This window comes from Bubalus kerabau, chromosome 4, assembly GCF_029407905.1.
Source record: "Bubalus kerabau isolate K-KA32 ecotype Philippines breed swamp buffalo chromosome 4, PCC_UOA_SB_1v2, whole genome shotgun sequence".
Taxonomy (NCBI): domain Eukaryota; kingdom Metazoa; phylum Chordata; class Mammalia; order Artiodactyla; family Bovidae; genus Bubalus; species Bubalus kerabau.
In genome coordinates, this window is record NC_073627.1 from 103434597 (window position 1) to 103456214 (window position 21618).

The following is a 21618-nucleotide window of genomic DNA, read 5'->3' on the forward strand; positions in this document are numbered from 1 at the left end:
AATCAACTATACTTCAATTAAAAAAATAATAATTTCCACAAAACAAAACAAGTTAATTTCTAACAGCAGAAACTGCAAATGGAATAAGCAAAATGCATCCAATATCCTATGCTGGGTCCATGAAAGACCAAAATAGTAACATTTCACATATGTTGACTTAAAACAAAATGAATAAGGTTCCTTCTTTAAGAGTCTGTACATGGAACAGAAAATTATACCCAACCTATACTTTAGGATAAAATTCATAGAAATACAGTAATTTCATCCTTCACCAGCCATTAGTCTCATCTAAGAAAAATGTATTTTCTTACCTGCCCATGACACCATTCATCAAGCAAAGAAGAATAAAATCAATATTCACATCTTTAGGAGATTAGTACTTTTTATTAAGTCTTGTAAGTTATTGAGCACTGATTTTCAAAAGAGAAAGGAAAAGCACTTTCATCCTCGATACATCAAGATAGTCTATAACATTTGTCTAAACAGTTTTCATTTGGCAATCTAATTTCTGTGAGGAGACAGTAAGAGCCATCTGAGAAGAAAGGACACTTTGAGGTTTCACAACCAAGTAAAAGAATAAATATTTTGTAAAGCTCAACCTATGAAGATAGAGAGAACGTAAAATGATTACAAAGCAATTAACTACTGGCGACGGAAGGTGGTATCTACTGATAAATGTATACATATGTGCCTGTAAAACAGGAGCATTTGGTTCAAATAAAAAGCAAATGAAATATATAATGGAAATGAAAGCTGAAATTATGTAAATGTTTTTTCCCAATATTTCAATAGAAGTATGAAATTTTAGAGCTGACATGACTTTAAAGACAATTGCTGCCTTGTGGATGACTGTGAGTCTTTCAAATTCAAGTATTTATCTGCATTAGTATTAATCCCCTAACATTTCAGTCCTATTTTTTAAGTGGAATTGAGAATGGTCATGATTTCCACAAAGACTTTTGAAAAGCTGTACTCATCTTGCTCTCTACAGTAGTGACAATAATGTGTAGGAACTGTTCATATTTGGAAGCTCAAATGAAAATAGGTTGAAAACTGTTATCTCTGCTTTAGAGCATATGTGACATGAACAAGGAATGTGATTTCTACACACAGGATAAAGTGTAACTCTTTGCCAATTATTTCCTCTGTCAAAATACATTACCTGTGTATGTATCCATATATATACACATACACACACACACATATGAGAGAGAAAGTGAGCTACAAGAGATGGTGGAAGTCACTTGTTGATCACCACATGATGATATTAAAATATATCCTTACAGATATGATTAACTTTTAAAACAAACACATTCATTAAAAACACATTGATGCCTATGTATCAATTTTTAAAAATCCATTCTGTAGTTCTAAGAAACTGTAATCAATGTAATAAGGTAGAAAGAAATTTAACATCAACACCCTTTAATGAATGTTTGCAATAAAACTATAACATCACTGAATCTGACCTAAGAATGAAAACAACTAAATAGTTGAACTGAAAAATCTAAAACATTTTTACTTGGATTAACAGATTTATGCATCCTCATTAAATTAAACATGAGTATGTTAACCTCAATGAAAGAGCTACCATTTTATTACTGGTATATCTGGACAATAAATGCTTATATAAGAAAAGCTATCTTACTTCTTTCCTCAGAATCTCTGTCTTCCCAAAATTCTCAAAACCACAAATTTCACAAAAGTAAAAGCCATTTAGAATTTATAAAAGAAGACTAACACATAATCTTCTGAAGTCACACACAGCTCTTTGAAAGGCTCTGCAATGCTGTGATGATTGGGAATCTGTGGTTTCCCAAGGGGAAGCTATAAAAATCACAGAGGCTGAAGACAGTACCAGCTGAAAGACCAAACAGATAGCTTAGTTAACTAAATACCAGCTGTTTCCAAAGACTGTTCTCATTTAAAGTATCTTCGAGATGGGGGGGTGGGGAGGTGGGGAGCAGGGAGGGAGGGTAGCACAAACTCACAGAGTAGCACTGACATGTATACACTATCGTGTAAAACCCACAGCTGGTGGGAAGCAACTTCTGTATAACAGGGCGCCCAGCTTAGCGCTCTGTGATGACCTAGATGGGTGGGATTGTGGGGGGAGGCTGAAGAGGGAGGGAATGTGTTACATATAACTGATCCAGTTCAGTTCAGTCACTCAGTCGAGTCCTACTCTTTACAACCCCATGGACAGCAGCACACTAGGCCTTCCTGTCCATCACTAACTCCTGGAGTTCACTCAAACTCATGTCCATTGAGTCAGTGATGCCATCCAACCATCCTCTCCCGTCCCCTTTTCCCGCCTTCAATCTTTCCCAGCATCAGGATCTTTTCAAATGAGTCAGCTCTTTGCATCAGGTGGCCAAAGTATTGGAGTTTCAGCTTCAACATCAGTCCTTCCAATGAACATTCAGGACTGATTTCCTTTAGGATGGACTGGATGGATCTCCTTGCAGTCCAAGGGACTCTCAAGAGTCTTCTCCAGCTCCACAGTACAAAAGCATCACTTCTTTGGCACTCAGCTCTCTTTATAATCCAACTCTCACATGCATACATGATTACTGGAAAAACCATGGCGTTTAATAGAGAGACCTTTATTCACAAAGTAATGTTTCTGCTTTCTAATGTCTCTGTCTAGGTTGGTCATAGCTTTTCTTCCAAGGAGCAAGCGTCTTTTAATATCATGGCTGCAGTCACTATCTGCAGTGATTTTGGAGCCCCCAAAATAAAGTTTCTCACTGTTTCCCCATCTATTTGCCATGAAGTGATTGGACCAGATGCCATGATTTTAGTTTTCTGAATGTTGAGTTTTAAGCCTACTTTTTCCACTCTCTTCTTTCACTTTCATCAAAAGGCTCTTTAGTTCTTCACTTTCTGCCATTAGGGTGGTGTCATCTGCGTATCTCAGATTATTGATATATCTCCCAGCAATCTTGATTCCAGCTTGTGCTTCATCCAGCCCAACATTCTGCATGATGTACTCTGCATAGAAGTTAAATAAGCAGGGTGACAATATACAGCCTTGACGTACTCCTTTCCCAATTTGAACCAGTCTGTTGTTCCATGTCGAGTTCTAACTGTTGCTTCCTGACCTGCATACAGATTTCTCAGGAGGTAGGTCAGGTGGCCTGGTATTCCCATCTCCTTAAGAATTTTCCACAGTTTGTTGTGACCCACACAGTCAAAGGCTTTGGTGTAGTCAATAAAGGAGAAAGAGATGTTTTTCTGGAATTCCCTTGCTCTTTCAATGATCCAGTGGATGTTGGCAATTTGATCTCTGGTTCCTCTGCCTTTTCTAAATCCAGTTTGAACATCCGGAAGTTCACGGTTCACATACTGCTGAAGCCTTGCTTGCAGATTTTTTTTTTTTTTTGCTTGCAGAATTTTGAGCATTACTTTACTAGCGTGTGAGATGACTGCAATTGTGCAGTAGTGTGAACATTCTTTGGCATTACCTTTGTTTGGGATTGGAATGAAAAACTGACCTTTTCCAGTCCTGTGGCTACTGCTGAGTTTTCCAAATTTTCTGGCATATTGACTGCAGGACTTTAACAGCATCCTCTGTTAGGATTTGAAATAGCTCAACTGGAATTCCATCACCTCCACTACCTTTGTTCATAGTGATGCTTCCTAAGGCCCACATGACTTTGCATCCCAGTATGTCTGGCTCTAGGTGAGTGATCATAACATTGTGGTTATCTGTGTAATGAAGATCTTTTTTGTATAGTTCTTCTGTGTATTCTTGCCACCTCTTCTTAATACTGTTTGCTCGGTTAGGTCCATACCATTTCTGTCCTTTACTGTGCCCATCTTTGCATGAAATGTTCCCTTGGTATCTCTAATTTTCTTGAAGACATCTCTAGTCTTTCCTGTTCTATTGTTTTCCTCTATTTCTTTGCACTGATCACTGAGGAAGGCTTTCTTATCTCTCCTTCCTATTCTTTGGAACTCTGCATTCAAATGGATTTATCTTTCCTTTTCTCCTTTGCTTTTTGCTTCTCTTCTTTTCACGGATATTTGTAAGGCCTCCTCAAACAGCCATTTTGCTTTTTTGCATTTCTTTAACTGATTAAAATATAATGATTAGTAAAATAAGGTATCTTCCAAAAACAGGTTTATATGCTTGGTTTCAACTGTCTCTTTCTTTGACACTATTAAGCTACTTTTTCAGCCTTTGCAGGAGGAGCAAAGAAAATATTAATTCCTTTAAAAGAAAACCAAAGATGTACTGTTTCTTTGTGCTTTCCTGAAAAAGTTTTAGACCTGAGTTTACTCATTTCATAAATCCATCACCTTCCTTATCCAGATAGAATATTCTCTGGATGATCACAAGCAACCCTCTTAAAGTGGGTGTTATGACATGGGAATGAAGCTATGAAATAAATATATCTAATACATATATCAAATATATAAATACAACATATTCAATGTGATATATCAATATATATTAAATTATATATACATATACACATACACAACATGTGTGCAAACATGGAAACTGTTGACTGAGAAAAGAAGTGGAGGAGATCTGGAGAATACCTTTGTATATAAATATTATATTACTCTGTTTTGTCCCATTTAGATATGTCATCAACTTCTCGTAATGCTGAAAGAAATTGCTGCTGCTGCTGCTAAGTCGCTTCAGTCATGTCCGACTCTGTGCGACCCCATAGACTGCAGCCCACCAGGCTCCCCCATCCCTGGGATTCTCCAGGCAAGAACACTGGAGTGGGTTGCCATTTCCTTCTCCAATGCATGAAAGGGAAAAGGGAAAGTGAAGTCGCTTAGTTGTGTCCGACTCCCAGCGACCCCATGGACTGCAGCCTACCAGGCTCCTCTGTCCATGGGATTTTCCAGGCCAGAGTACTGGAATGGGGTGCCATTGCCTTCTCCAAGAAATTGTCTAAGATTATATTAATAAATTTAAAACATGTATTCTGTAGCAGAGAAGAAAGGTGGGGAGGGGTATTCCCAGAAATCATAGACAATGTATACTATCCTATATCTCGATTTGCAGGGAGGACTCCTAGGAAAGAAGAGCTACACAGGCACAAGAGGTAAGAACTGCTCACTCTGCTGCAAAAGAGGTCAATACACAATAATATACAGTATTACAGAAAAGATTGTTTTTAGTCACAAGAATAACTTTACTATTTATGAATACAAAGACTGAATATATGGCATTACCCCCAAAGCACAGCCTAATAGGATGAAAACACTTCTAAGGGAAATGCTCTCCTAAGGGGTACACTGCCCCATACAATCCACAGGAGGATCTAACATGTACCTTTCAACTAATCATGCTGACCACACAGCCATCCATTTTAAAAATCTGATCCATATTTTCTGTTTTTAGAGTTTAACTTTTAACTTTCACTGTTAAACTTTAGTTTTCCAAGAAAAACAATGAGAGGAAATAAGAAAGGCTGTGTTTAGATCGCCAGTTCTAACTTCCTTAGAAAACTATACTATACATCCTGATCTGATCCTTTTTTGCTCTTTTTTATGGAGTCTTTCCTCCTCACCTCACATCAACATCTCAGGCTCTTAAGTTATTCCTCCATGACAGCAGTCTAATTGGAAATCTCATGTTAAGATTCAATACATACACACACACGAACATACACATACAAGTGATATTCTCAATTACTCATACAGAATTTCTAATTCAAACAAATGCATTTTAACATTAGAAACACAAAATCAGGGTTACACTCTTCCACTTAAAATCTATTTTTTACTGATCACTGTTTAAATCCTAAAAGTACTTGGAGCTTACAGTATAGCTACAAAGATTATCCTTCTACAAGGTGCTGAACCATGAAGCTAGCAAAAGTCTTTGATAAAAATTATAGATGCTACTGCTTTTACATGAATAACTTTTAACTTTTAATGATAACGATGATGTTTTGTTTTTAAAACCTAGAAAGCTGTACAGTTCCTTTTTTAAAATCATTTAAGCTATATAGTTAAGAGACCATTCAGTTTGGTCGCTCAGTCATGTCCGACTCTTTACAACCCCATGGACTGCAGCACACCAGGCCTCCCTGTCCATCACCAACTCCTGGAGCTTACTCAAACTCATGTCCACTAAGTTGGTGATGCCATCCAACCATCTCAACCTCTGTCGTCCCCTTCTCCTCCTGCCATCAATCTTTCCCAGCATCAGGGTCTTTTCAAATGAGTCAGTTCTTCACATCAGGTGGCCAAAGTACTGGAGTTTCAGCTTCAGAATCAGTCCTTCCAATGAATATTCAGGACTGATTTTCTTTAGGATGGACTGGTTGGATCTCCTTACAGTCCAAGGGACTCTCAAGAGTCTCCTCCAACACCACAGTTCAAAAGCATCAATTCTTCGGCGCTCAGCTTTCTTTATAGTCCAACTCTCACATCCATACATGACTACTGGAAAAACCATAGCTTTGACTAGATGGACCTTTGTTGGCAAAGTAATGTCTCTACTTTTTAATATTCTGTCTAGGTTGGTCATAACTTTTCTTCTAAGAAGCAAGCGTCTTCTAATTTCATGGCTGCAATCACCATCTGCTGTGATTTTGGAGCCCCAAAAAATAGTCTATCCCTGTTTCCACTGTTTCCCCATCTATTTGCTATAAAGTAATGTAAAGAGACCATCAAGTTTTGTAAATATGATGAACAAGGAGAATACCAATAAACTTTTCCTTCAGCTCTTACCTACTGACTGCAACAATAAAGTTGTTGTAATTTTCTCCTTCTATTTCTCTGACAAAAGTGTCTATGATTTCCACACAGTCTTCATAGTACAACAGCCAAAAGATGTTAAGAAATTACATGTTTCTGGTTTTAGAATCAGTACCTGAAACCAGGTCAATAATAACAAATATTTAACTAACATTTCCTCAGTGCTAAGTGCTGGGCACTGTGCTAAAATCCTTACATAAAGTAGGTTTCAGAATAACTTTACCAGGTAGGTATTATCTCAGATGAGGAAACTAAAGAACAGAGGAGAAAAGTACCTTAAATGAGAGCATACAGTTATTAATTGGCAGAAATGAGACTTAAAGGCTGTTACTCCAAATCCTTTGCTTGTAACCACTATATTCAGTACCTCTCAGAATAGTATTCCCACATGGGAGCCATTCTACACATTGGCTCCCAAAGAACGAACACTTCCATTTTCTAAATAATTAAAGCAAAGATCATTCTCTCTTATCAGAATGCTTGAGTATTCCACCTGAACCAGTCAACTACAGCACCAGGAGCAACCCAGAAATCTCAACCAATGGATTGAACAATTTCCACTGGGAAACCTTCATTTATCATAAGACAGTATTATCTAATTTACTGGACTATCAAAACAGATGATGGCTTCATTGAAATGAAGAGTGAAAATATTAAATATCCAAAGTCAAAGTTCTTTTCTCAAGCCCTGTTATCTGTGGACAAATGTATCTATGCATTGATCTGCTAAGCAAATCAAGTCCAAGTAAAGCAACACTATTTATATACACATGCCTCATTTTATTGCACTTCACTTTTTACACATGGAAGATTTGAGGCAATCCTGCCTTGAGCAAGTTCATTGGCACCATTTTTCCAACATCATTTATTTGTGCCATGTCTGTTTCACATTTTGGTAATTCTCATAATATTTCAAACTTTATTATTATTATTATTAACATGTTTGTTATGGTGATCTGTGATCAGTGATCTTCCATATTGCTTTTTTCTTAGCTTTTCATGTTAAACTAGTCTGGAGAAAAGTTGTATAAATAGCAAAAAAATTATCTTATATCCCTTACACCATTCTAATGTTCTATTTTTTAATTAAGTTTTATTGGGGCACAGTTGCTTTATAATGTTGTGTTGGTTTCTGCTGTGCAGCAAAGTCAATCAGGTATACATAAACATATATCCCCTCTTTTTTGGACGTGCTTACCATTTAGGTCACCACAGAGCATGCAATGCAGTAGGTTCTCATTAGTTATCTATTTTATACGTAGTAAAGGGCATGGCAACCCACTCCAGTACTCTTGCCTAGAGAATCCCCATGGACAGAGGAGCCCGGTGGGCTACAGTCCATGGGGTCACAAAGAGTCAGACATGACTGAGCGACTGAGCACAGCACAGCACAGTGTATATATCGACTTCCCAGGTGACTCTGGTAAGGAATCCACCTGCCACTGTAAGAGACATGAGTTTGATCCCTGAGTCGGAAAGATCCCATGGAGAAGGAAATAGCAACCCACACTAGTATTCTTGCCTGGGAAATCCTATGGGTAGAGGAGTCTGGCAGGCTACAGTCCATGGGGGTCACAAAAAGTCGGACATGACTTAGCAACTAAACAACAACAACAAAAAGTGTATATCCAAGACTTTAAGTTTTAAAAAAAGGATCATCTCGTATAAGATACTTTAGAAATTTAATTCTATCAGTTGTTAAAATTATCCAACTCTAATGTTGATAATAAATTCTACAATGTGGAAGATCTAGAAAAATTATAATTCAAACAACTATTCATTTCAGAAACAAACATGCCAAAACCCTTACCATCATACTGTATTCCTTATTTGACTGTCAAGCCTCTTATGTTCTTAACTCCAATGTTTATTCTTTTTGAATAAACATTGTTTATTCAAATAATTTATTCAAATAAATAATGTTTATTCTTTTATTTTATAAAAATAAAAATGTTTATTTATAAAAAAATCTTTTAAATGTTTATTCTTATTTACATTGTCTTAGATGTATATTAAAATTATATATATATAGGTAAATATTAATCAAATTACCACCAAATTCAACTGTACTGTCGGGGCTTTTATTTGCCCTTTTAAAGTTTACTATATAATATTCTCTCTTAAATTATATATAAAATTTTAGCCTAAAAGTTATTTGTAGAGTCAGATTCCCAGGGGACCATCACTGATCATCAGGATTACTTTTTTCCGTAAGGAAAGTCAACCCTGAATGTGGCCCAAGACATTCCTTCCCTAAATCTGTTTCATTTCGACCACTGGGAGCGATGCTCCTCAACCAGCAGTGCATGCAGCAAATAACTAGGATCTGCTTCAGATAGGCAGGAAACACTGGTATTTATCTTTCCCTTAGCAAATAGCACCTCATGCAGAATTAAAGAAACCAAGGGATTTGGAAACTGTAGGCATAATTACCTGTCAGAATCTACTAGAAGCTTTCTAAACTTAACATCCTAATACTTATTGCTCCCACAGGAGACTTCCAGAATGTGCTTTAGAAAAGCTGATTCAATGTATGCTGATCTCTATTTGATGCCATTTAAATATAGTATTACTTAGTAAAGGAGATACAAATTCTTATGGAACTAAAATACTTTAAGATTTTACTACCACAGGCATATATATGAACCCACTATACCTCTTGCACAATCAAAAAACTAAGAATAAAACAAACTTTTTCTCTCAAATTAGCTCTGCAGCTTAAAGGAAAACTTGATAGAGGTCTACACGAACAGTGATGGCCATCTCTCTGGTAGTATCGTTAGTGCCATCTCCACACAACTGACATTTGCGGGCAGGTAATTCTTCGTGGTGGGGCACTGTCCTGTGCATTGTGCATCAGCAGCACCTGTGACTGCCATTCACTAGATGCAAGTAGCCCAGTCCTGACAGTCAAAAATGTCCCCGGACGCTGTCAAGTGTTCCCTGTGGCCAAGATCATCCCAGAGTTCAGAACTGACAGACTAGTGGAGATGGCCACAGGCAGGGTGCAGTATGGCTCTGCTCCTCTGTGTGCACCAGGGAGAGACACGTCTCCTCTGCCTCAACCTACCCTCCCTCAAATAACTGGTAAGGATTAAAGGGGAAATGAGCTGACTACTGCTAGGACTGTTTTGACTGTATACTTTGTAGCATCTCTACTTCTTAGGCTTCCCAGGTAAAGAATTTGCCCGCCGATGCAGGAGATGCAGGTTTGATTCCTGGGTTGGAAAGATACCCTGGAGCAGGGAATGGCTACCCATTCCAATATTCTTGCCTGGAAAATTCCATGGACAGAGGAGTCTGGCAGGATACAGTTCATGGGGCTTCAGAGACTCAGACACAACTTAATGCACATACAAGAACACTACTTCTGACTCCCTAAACTACAAATATGTACTTTCCAAAAAAAGTTTTCTTTATGATATAAAACTAAGGAATTTTTAAGGGGGAAGGGCATTACTAGGATTACGGATTACATAAAGACTCTCCTAAAAGCTCAGGCTTGCAGACTCTAGGAATATGATCCCAAATCCTACTGCTGCTAAGTCACTTCAGTCGTGTCCGACTCTGTGTGACCCCATAGACGGCAGCCCACCAGGCTCCCCCGTCCCTGGGATTCTCCAGGCAAGAACACTGGAGTGGGTTGCCATTTCCTTCTCCAATGCATGAAAGGGAAAAGGGAAAGTGAAGCCACTCAGTTGTGTCCGACTCTTTGCGACCCCATGGACTGCAGCCCACCAGGCTCCTCCATCCATGGGATTTTCCAGGCAAGAATACTGGAGTGAGGTGCCATCGCCTTCTCCCAAATCCTACTACCTACCATAATCTATGCACCAGAGAACAAGGATGATCTCTGGGTCACTGAAACACATCACATACTTTCCCTGCTCTGTACTCCAGCTCTGACTTGTCTGATGGGGAATATAACTCCGCCACATGTGTACATACACACCTGCTAGATTCCAGCATTTTTCATAAAGTATTTTCCTGATGGCATCTGAAGCATCTCTCTCACTAAACATTATGGCGAAATCTCTCTCCTAGTACTTGTACTCTTCAGGGCATGAATGACTCCCTGATGGATACAGTCCATCAGACTCATTTCCCTACTAAACCTCTGGTGCCTTTTCTGTTCTTGCTCCTCTGTCTATCCTGCAGGGTCTAGCCAGAGCCCCAGTCACATTATTACTTAAGATTTCTTTTTAACTGTATGGCTAGCTTAGAGAATGGAAATCAATGTTCTTATAAGTTGGTATTCGTCTTACACAGAGCTACACAGGAAGCTCCTTTCTCAGATAACATGGCCATTAAGATATGACCAGTGCTTACTGACAACCACAGCCCCAGGAAGACTGAAGTTCAAGAATAATAGTCACACAAATGTGGAGGGAATTATTATTAAGCATGACTTTTAGTTGAGGGCCATCAATTGAGTACAGAAAGTACCCCTACTAATCAAAGAATATTAAGAAAACACTATTACTGTGACCTTAAAACTTTTAAATTTAACAACTCTATTTGTTGTGCATGTAGTTGTTAACTAATATTTCTCACCAAATTATTTTGTTCAATATCCATCCCTTCAAACAACTACAAACCTACAGAAGTGAGGTGATGGAGGTTTCACAGTGTGTATGCTGGTGGGATAAGGGTTCCCCAGGTGAAAAAACAAGGGGAACATTCAACAATGCCTGCTGCACTCATGACAGGGGATCGATGTCTAAGGTGTGTGTGGGGACGTGGGAGACACAGTCCTTCCAACACCCAAAAGTCAAGAAGTGAAGCAACTCTACATAAATGTCAGTGTTGTCCTGAAGGATGCTGGCAAAAAACAGCACTCACAGGCAAAGAAAGGTGAGACGTTAGTACTGTACCTTCAACATGTACTCGGAGGAGCACAGGCATCAGAATTCTCTGAGGTGCCTCCTGCAAAATGTAGGAAGAGTAAAACCAGCCTCCATATTGTTTGCAAGTTCTCCAGCTTTCCTATGTACACTAAAGTGAGAGGACTACGTGGTTAGCGAGATCATTCTGGTTTTGTTTTTTTTTAGCTTCACTGCATAGCATGTGGAATCTTAGTTCCTTGTCCAGGGACCCAACCCATGCATCCTGTAGATCAAACCCATGCTTCCTGCATTGGAAACCTGGAGTCTTAACCACTGGACTGCCAGGAAAGTCCAAGAGATTATTCAGAGAAATACTTATTTAGTTAAGAGCTAAGAAGGAAGTATGCCATGGAGAGCCTTTGAAAATATACTTTTAAATAAGTTCAACAACTGCTTTACTTTTTATGCATTCTCCATATTAGTTGCTAAATTTTAAAAGTGGATTTATACGAAAAGATTACAGAGGGAATTTATAAAAGCAAAATGTGTGTGTGTATGCTAAGTTACTTCAGTCGTGTCCAACTCTGTGCGACGCTATGGACTGCAGCCTGCCAGGCTCCTCGGTCCATGAGATTCTCCAGGCAGGAATGCTGGAGTTGGTTGCCATGCTCTCCTCCAGGGGATCTTCCCAACCCAAGGATCAAACCTGTGTCTCTTACATCTAACCTGCATTGGCAGGCAGGTTCTTTACCACTAGTGCCACCTGGGATGCCTGCAAAAGCAAAGCAACTCGTACTGATAATTCTGTAAATATTAACAGATGGGACAGAAGTTATTTTGAGGATGTGAGAGTTCAATACACATACCCCTAAAAACCTATCTGTGGCTGCCCCAAGGAATCTCCCATCAGTGGCTGCATCTCACCTCAAGAAACCCAAGACCTGCTGACACTGAACAATGTCATTTCTGTTGGGAGTCTTGGGAACAGAGACACTTTAGCACTGCACCAAGGAGAATGTCTTTCTCCTCTGACAAACTCTAACCAAGTAAGTCAAAAGCATCACACTGATCCAACTACACCAGGAAGAGTTAAAATGAGACTAATATTACAAAGACCCTCAGGACTCATCAAGAGTGAGTAACATCCTTCAGGGACCAATAAAATTAATGACATTTCAGAAATGACTCTTATGAGCCATAAAAGAAAGAAGTGGCAGAGGGTTGTAGAAATCAAGTCTATTTTAATCCTTAAGAATCAAAGAAAACATCTGAGAGAAAATCTCTACAATTTCTTCTTCTTAAATATTCTCTTTTGGCACAAAATATTTCTCTTTCTCCCATATCCCAAGAGAATATACCTGAGTTGGAAACCTGACTGAAGAACCAGTTAGGGCAGCTGTACTTGTATAAAATAAAAAGGCTACAAGAGTATACTGTACGGCACAGGGAACACAGCCAATATTTTATAACTATAAAAGGAGCATAATCTTTTAAAATTGTGAATCACTATGATGTACACCTGAAACTTTTCTAATATTGTTAATCAGTTATACCTCAATAATTAGGGGGGGAAATGGGCTGCTAAGAAGAGTCTGCTCAATAGTAGAGGAAAAGTTCACAGATCAGTGACTGGAGAACAGTAACACTTAACCAGAGAAACAGCATCTGTACCTTACTCCACGGTTTACATACACTATCTCCTTACTGAACTACTGGAGGTGGGGGGTAGTCAAGCAGGATAAATGTACAAAGTTTTGTGAAAAGTGAAGCACTGCACTCAATGTTAGCTGTTATTAACTTGGAAATGGAAGAATAAACATAATTTAAAGAGAACTGACACCCAGGATAGGTAAGTAAATAGCAAAAGGGCACTTAGTTTTCTTTACATGAGTTCAAGTCTCTTTTATTCCTTCAATATTTACTGAACAAAAGGCAAGAGCTAAGCATTTGTCTTCAGTGACCTACAAGATATGAGACATAAGCAAACACAGAAAAAGAGAAGTCTAAGCACTATAATTAAGGTAAAGATACCTAGAGATTTCACAATAGAGAGAGAATATTTCAAGCTTAGGGTGAGCAGACAGACCTTCACAAAGGAGAAAACAGTTGAAATGGCTTTGCAGTATGTATGGAGTTTAGATAAAGATCATATTCCAGGTAACACCACAAGGCAAAGCAAAGAGATGAAGAAACACAGGTGTGGGGTACAAGATAACTCAGTCTTGCTAAGCACAGGATATAGACAGACTGGAAAACAGGCTACAGACAAGCTACAGAGGGCACCTGAACATGTGTGTAAACAAGCTGAGACTCAGAACACTGGCAACTGGCATTCCTGCTCAAAATTCTCTTTCCTACAGGAATTTCAGAGTTTTGCATTCTCAGGATAATCTGACAGATCTTAATAGGGAGGGTAGAGACAAAGTAGAGAAGGCAATGGCAACCCACTCCAGTACTCTTGCCTAGAAAATCTCATGGACGGAGGAGCCTGGTGGGCTGCAGTCCATGGGCTCGCTGAGAGCTGGACACAACTGAGCGGCTTCACTTTCACTTTCATGCATTGGAGAAGGAAATGGCAACCCACTCCAGTGTTCTTGTCTGGAGAATCCCAGGGACGGGGGAGCCTGGTGGGCTGCCATCTATGGGGTCGTACAGAGTCAGACATGACTGAAGCAACTTAGCAGCATCAGCAGTGGCAGCAGCAGAGACAAAGTATAACTAACCATCAACCTCCAAGGTTGTTAAAAAGTAAAAGTTTGAAAAGAAACAGGTGGGTAACAATGCAGTAAGTAAAGGAATTGGCCATAGGGGATAAAAAATGAGAGCACCATCAATAACACAGCAAAAGGCCTCAACTTTAACCTGTCACAAAGTGGCAGTACCATTATTGGAAAAAGAAGACATAGGTCAAGTGAAGTAATAAACTATATAAACTGTATCCCAAGACACTAAAGTAATGTTCAAGGTAATTACAGAACCACTGACTACAATCTCTGCGAAACTACAGGGAATGAGGACACGCAGATCCAAGTAATGAGAAGAATGGTTAAGGGCCGTGCTGTCAGCCAGCACCTGCAGAGCTCTGCTCTAGGCACCAGCACAAACAAGACAGATCAAAGTGCCTGCTCACAAGGGATTTACATCCTTGGGTAGGGAAGACAAACAACCAAATCAATAAAGAACCTGAAGACAGAGAAGAGGTCCAAGCAGACAGCTCTATGGCCTTCTAATATTTGGAGGGCTGATGAAAAAGGCTGAGAAACAGACATAGAGTTAGAAGAAAAACAGGTGAGTATGGGGAGAAAAGAAGACAGTAGTTCAAGACTGGAGAGGCTGAAGGGCTAAGCAAAGTGAGGATGGAAAACTGACTACTGGCTTTGGACCAGAGATGACCTTAAGAGGGTGTTGCGACAGCTCAGTATGAGTGTGCTAAAGAAGCAATTAGACAGTGTGACTCCTTCCAAGAGTGTGAGCGGGTAGGAGACAAGATAAAAAGGTTTTTCAAGAAGGGCCCCCTGCTACCAAAAGCTCAAATAAGATTTAAAAAAAAAGGCTGAATTGTTGAGGTGTGGTTAAGATCCAGGCCACGCAGGAAACCCGGGTTCTATCCCTGGATTGGGAAGATCCCCTGGAGAAGGGAATGGCAACTCAGTCCAGTATTCTTGCCTGGAGAATTCATGGACAGACCATGGGGTCACAGAGTCAGACATGACTTTTCACTTTCACTTTCACTAATACTTTTCACTTTGAAGGTACAGGCCAATGCTGCAAGCAACTGGAGTGGACAGACTAAATGATGATGAGTGCCCTCAAAGGACCAGAAGCCTACACACACAGAATGGACAATCACCTCAAAGGGAAGCTTCTTGACTTGGGAGGTAAACATGATACACCTAATACTCTAATTAAAGTTGTTAATCATCAGTTCCTTTACCACCATCACTTTACAGTCTACGTCAAAATGATCAAAGACATTACTAAGTATAAAGCCCTAAATAATTAACTTTCTTCTAGTAACAATGGTAAAAAGTCTACACTGATTTTTACCAAAAAGCTACAGTCATTTAATACATTTTCTACCAATCACATAAACAAGAATTAAGACAACTGAACACCTATATATTTTATTTCACATACCAATAATATTGGTACAATTATGAATATGAAAGAGAGCAGTAGTTTAAAGGCAGCAATGCCACTGAGAATGATCAGATCATCAGAATAGAATCTGCAATGCCAAACTACAAGTTCTAAACCCCCATAATACAGAGTCTTTCTGACAAGTCAAAACATCAGGAAGACCTTTTAATAATTTGTAAACTACTGAAAATATTCTTGTTGTTTTGGAATTCTGAATACTTATTCCTGCAGTCCATCTGTGATAAACAGCATTGGGAGGCATTTGTTTTCCCCAGTGTGCATTCTTAGCAACAGTCTTACTCACCCTAAAGTGCAGAATGAGATAAAAGCGAGGGTCCGAAGTTATTACTAGAAAGCTTCTGTGGCTTCTCACAATCAGTTCAGTTCAGTCGCTCAGTCGTGTCTGACTCTTTGTGATCCCATGGACTGCAGGCACAGCAGGCCTCCCTGTCCATCACCAACTCCCGGAGTTTACTCAAATTCATGTCCATTGAGTCAGTGATAGCATCCAACCATCTCATCCTCTGTCATCTCATCCCCTTCTCCTCCAACCTTCAATCTTGCCTAGCATAAGGGTCTTTTCAAATGAGTCAGTTCTTTTCACAATATAATCAGTTTTATATTGTAACTGGCATTCATAGGAAATAATTTGGATTATGTAAAAAGAACTGAATATGGCTACAAAATCTTATCAAGGTAAAAATCAAAACAAGCTCTCAGAGAATAATATTCTACCTTCACCTAATTTTTCTCTCTCCTTCATTTTTATTTTCATCTCTCAGTTGCAGATTTTCTCTTTACATTTGCTTCTCTAACACCATGTCATACTTGTTTACATTTACAAACTCCCATAGAGTTTAATCCTCATACCAACACATTTTACAGACATTCTCATACGAGCAATGATAAAACTGAACAAAGCACAAAGACCTGAGTAGGACAATCTATCAAATTCCAAGAAGGCCAGTTTTATTTCCTTGCCATTAGCACCATAGATGCCTCTCCCACTGAGCCCATGGCTTCAGCAATGTTTTCTCATAAGATCCAATGCCTGACACCCACTTGCCATTGCACTGGATAATCTGCTCAAAAAGAGGAGAAATCTGGTTCATCAACAAAGCACCGTCCAAAAGTGGGGAGGAGGGCTGTATTTTCACTGTCACCAGCTGGTCACTAGGTCATATAAGAGCAAACTGAAATCATGATACCTATATAGGATGTCTCTGACCACAGCTTTTGTTGCTCACAATGGCTGTTCTCAGAAAGCTGTTCTCTAGTAATGCAAGGAAGGGGAATTTAGGGTCCATTAAGGTAGTCATGTATGGATGTGAGAGTTGGCCTATAAAGAAAGCTGAGCACCAAAGAACTGATGTTTTTGAACTGTGGTGTTGGAGAAGACTATTGACAGTCCCTTAGTCTGCAAGGAGATCAAACCAGTCAATCCTAAAGGAAACCAGTCCTGAACAGTCATTGGAAAGACTGATGCTGAAGCTGAAACTCCAATACTTGGCCACCTGATGCAAAGAACTGACTCCTTGGAAAAGACCCTGATGCTGCGAAAGACTGAAGGCAGGAGAAGGGGGCAAGAGAGGATGAGATGGTTGGACGGCATCACTGATTCAATGTACATGAGTTTGAGAAAGCTCCAGGAGTTGGTGATGGACAGGGAAGCCTGGCTTGCTGCAGTCCAGAGAGTTGCAAAGAATCGAACATGTCTGAGAGACCTAACTGAACCGAACTGAAGGATCCATCTGCAAAGATCTGCACCAGATCTTTGGTAATCCCAGGAACCTAGGCTAAACTGCAGCTCAATATACACACACAAAACAGTGCCTTTTCATATCCCAATGCTCTTTTATAAAATATAACTTTAGACTTCTCAACAGGTGGCATACTACATAATTTCAGCTACCATGAAAAACAAAAACAAAACTTGTCTTTGAACTGAATCTCAAGGAAAAAACACTTGAATCTTGACTGAGATTTGAACTTCATTCATTCTCCTGAGTATCAAATCTAAAAACTTAAGTAACTAGCATGGCTAATTGAGGGTGATGGGGATGGTGGTAAAGATGGACAGAGAAATGAAACTGATAACTCACTGTAAAAAAAAATTCCTTAAAAATCTGTTCATAACAGTATTTTTCAAAAACAGTGAAGAAGCCTGTGAAGAATGTAAACCATCATTGCACTACACCAGGCCAGGACAGTTCTTGAATTGAGCTTATCCTGGGCAAAAAAAAAGCAAGCAAGATCAATCAATTTATCAAAGTTTGTGACTCTTTTATTTGATCCATACCATGTTTTTCTATGGTAACAACCACCTACAACGTTGTTCATATCATAATTATTCCATCAGAAGCTCCTCCACAATGTTGGCTGAGACATGTCAGCAGCAGTGGCAGCCCTGGAATATTTTCATATGATCTTCACAAGTCCCAACAAAGCATACCTTAGGCTCCCACAAAAGCATCTGAAATTAAGAACCCATGCTTTGCAAGCTTCAAATGGCATACTGAGCTCTCAAAAAATGGTTTAGCATGTTAAATAGTTAAAAGGATATAAGTTTCCCTGAATGTTCTCTGTCATATACACGGTTCCTTTCAAAACCTCAAAGCAAGATTAAGCCTTACTAACCGCAAAGTGTCAACAGTCTAGCTTTGGTACCAAAACGTGTTTTTAAGAAAGAAAGAAAGAATATATTATTATATCTGAAGGCAACAGGATTTTCTACCATCCTTAATTTTTAAATTAAACAAATACATACAGGAACCTATTTTGTGTCCATATCAATAGCAAAGCGGAATCCACAGACCAAAGGAAAGAACAGTTTTCTATGAAGAATGACCTTAAACATTTACAGTTTTTATGTTTAATAAAAACTCCTCAGCCAAAATCCACAGGAGTTTCCTGTGTAAGTCTGGGTCCCAGCAGAAAACAGACTAAAATGAAACTTTGGAAGAATCTGAATAAATGGACATTACAGGTAGAGGCAGGGTATAAAGGAACAAGAGAGACAGAGTAGTACCCTGGGCCTGCTAACAGCCAAGTTTTCACTGAAGTTCAGTCTAAAAGGCCTGAGAGAGCAATTTCCAGAATCCAGCAGAGTCCCTAGAGGAGGGCCTGAGGCAACCCTGAGTGGGGGCAGCGTTCGCCTCCCCTCGCCCCAGTCTCCTGCCTGCTCCCACTGCCTGCCTCCAACTAGGAACCAAAGGGCTCTTAGAATTTGAGTCTGCTGTGGTCCACACTTGCCAGCAGGGTAGCTACCTGGGCAAAGCAGATGTGGAGGCAGGAATCCTGTTACAGTATAGTTAACTAGCCCATAATCTCAGTGAGTTAAAACAAACAAAAGCTCCTGCAACCTTCAACCATCTCCTCCTTCGTACATGTTCCGATTCTGAGTTTAAGTATAAAACCACAGCTTGAATTTTCTGAAAAAAGAAAAAAGAGAGAGAAAGAGAGAATGCCAGCAGCTGTGTGAAAGAAGATTCTGGGTTACCATACTTGAGGTTTTTAAGAAGTAAGTATTTTCTTACCTAAAGTACCTGAGAGAGACAGGCTGAGAAATGTTCCCCCAAATTACCAAGGAATTTCCAAATATCAGAGGAAAGAAAGGAGTCAGATGCCCCACCTGCAAGGCTAGAGCTCCCAGAAGCACCAGTATCTCCTCAGACTCTGCTCCTTTAACTACAGTGAAGACAGAAACTGATATGCCCAAAGACAAAGTGGTACCCCTTTGATTCCCTGCCCCTAAAAACATAATTCTGTGTTCTGTAGTCAGTGACACAGAAAACATCTGAAACAAACAACAACAAAGATAAGAGCATTTGCTATGGTTATATGGACATCTTTTTCTTTGATCATTTAATTATAAACAAGTAGGCCAGATATCAAACCCCACAGACTCAGAATTTCCTTACTACATTTGGCTATTTCATATTCTGTCACTCAATGGGCCTAAGCACATACATTCAAGAAGACATTTCTTGGATTCAGTGGAAGGTTAAAATTTTCATCCTTCCTTCTGTCACAGCAATTGTTCATTTATTCATTCACTCATTCAAATAAACAGAAGAATATAATTCACTTGCAATGTACATTCACACTAAACTTAAACTGTGGTCACTATGGACTCTAAAGATTTCAACTGCATTTTTAAGATAGCCACTCAAGAAAACAAAAACAAAAACAAACAAAAAAAAAAACATAAGGTCAGTATAAAATGATTCAGCATCACAAAGGGAAAAAAAAAATGCTTCAATAAAAACCACAAACATGAACCATATTAGTGGCCCAATTTTCAGTCACATTAATCAGAAAGGAGAGTCAGGTGCAACATCAGTGCAACATTTTTTAAAGGAGAATTTTTTGAACAGTGTAAGAATCTATCTAATTCAAATGCTCTATGACAATAAAGAGCTAGTATGTAACTATAGTCTGGGCCAACAGGTGGGAAGGGAGGGGCTTGCCAAATCCAGTAGAGTACAAATATTAAATCATACAGGCTTTACCAAATAAATATCCTAAAAAAGACACATTTAGAAAGAAGAAAATTCACACCTGAGAAGCTAAAGCATATGACAAACCAAGAAATAAGGCAATTTATTGAGAAATCTCCTTATGAAACTGTCAAGTTAAAATAAAAATATCACTGTGGAAATAAATCCAACATGCCATTCATTTCTGTAGCAAATGCACAGTTAAAACATTAGAGCCAGGGAGGGAGAGCCAAGCATCCCATCACTGACTTCAGGCTGAACTTCAGTGATTACTGCCGATGAAATGATCCAGCGATCGTTTTTAATTTCACTCCTCTGGAAGTGGGGGAAGCTGTTTGTTTTAGATGTGAGCTATTTCCAGGAATTCCACCTCTTTTTTTCATGGAGAGTGAGAGCTGTACTTTGATAAATGTAACGTGGAACTTGTAGGGAACAGTGTTAAAAGAGCCGTTTTATTTATGATTACAACTACAGTAATATGAACCTGGACACTGGCAAAGGGCACTCAGAAATGAGAAATGTTCAGTGTTATTAATAGCTATAAAATAAAAAGTAAAAGTGAAGACTGGATAGAAAGTCACAAAAACTTACCAGCATCAGCTAAGCTTGGGCTAAACTGTGCCAGATTAAAGTTTATATTCTTCATTTTGTCACTGTACTCATTCATTTCATAGCCATTCATGAAGTAATACTTATGTACACGTTATGACGCTAGGTACTGGGGATACAGGTGGGAAAAAGATACATAAAAATTCCTATTTTAATACAGCTTACTTGCAATTTGGGGAAGATAGACAATAAACAAGCTGAAGGACATGTCAAATGGTAAGCACTATGGGTAAAAATTACACTGGGAAGGGACTATAGGGATTGTGGTAGTTGCTGCTACTGTTTAGTTGCTAAGTCATGAGCAACTCTTCTGCAATCCCATGGACTGTAGTCCACCAGGCTCCTCTGTCCATGGGATTTCCCAGGCATGAATACTGGAGTGGGTTGCCATTTCCTTCACCAAGGGATCTTTCTGACCCAGGGATTGTGGAAAAGGTTCCAATTTAAATTAAGGAAAAGTCTCAGTGAAAAGGTGACACAAGAGAAACTACTTGAAGGCAGTGAGAGAACAAGCTACAGGAGGTGGGGCGGGGTAGGGGGAATGCAGCAAAGGGATCGTGGGATCCAGGGTTATTGGAACATAAGGGTGGGGGGCACATGTAGCCAAGCGGGTCAGAGCATGGAGGCAGCAGAGGAAGTCAGAGGGGTGAAGTCTCTATGTCTGGAGATGGTGGGTGATGGCTACAGAGTGACCGTGTAGCATTTGCACACCTAGTAAGAACATTCAATTTTAATGAGTGAGATGGGAAGCTACAGAAGGGGGATTTTGAGCAGGAAAGTGTACACTCTGAATGAAGGTTTTTAAAGCATCA

At 39.3% G+C, this 21618-nt stretch overlaps 1 protein-coding gene across 29 annotated transcripts in view; it reads right to left on the reverse strand.

The window, feature by feature from the left end:
• KDM4C (lysine demethylase 4C) overlaps positions 1-21618 on the reverse strand; it is a 405440-nt gene that overhangs the window by 242874 nt on the left and 140948 nt on the right. The window lies entirely within an intron of this gene.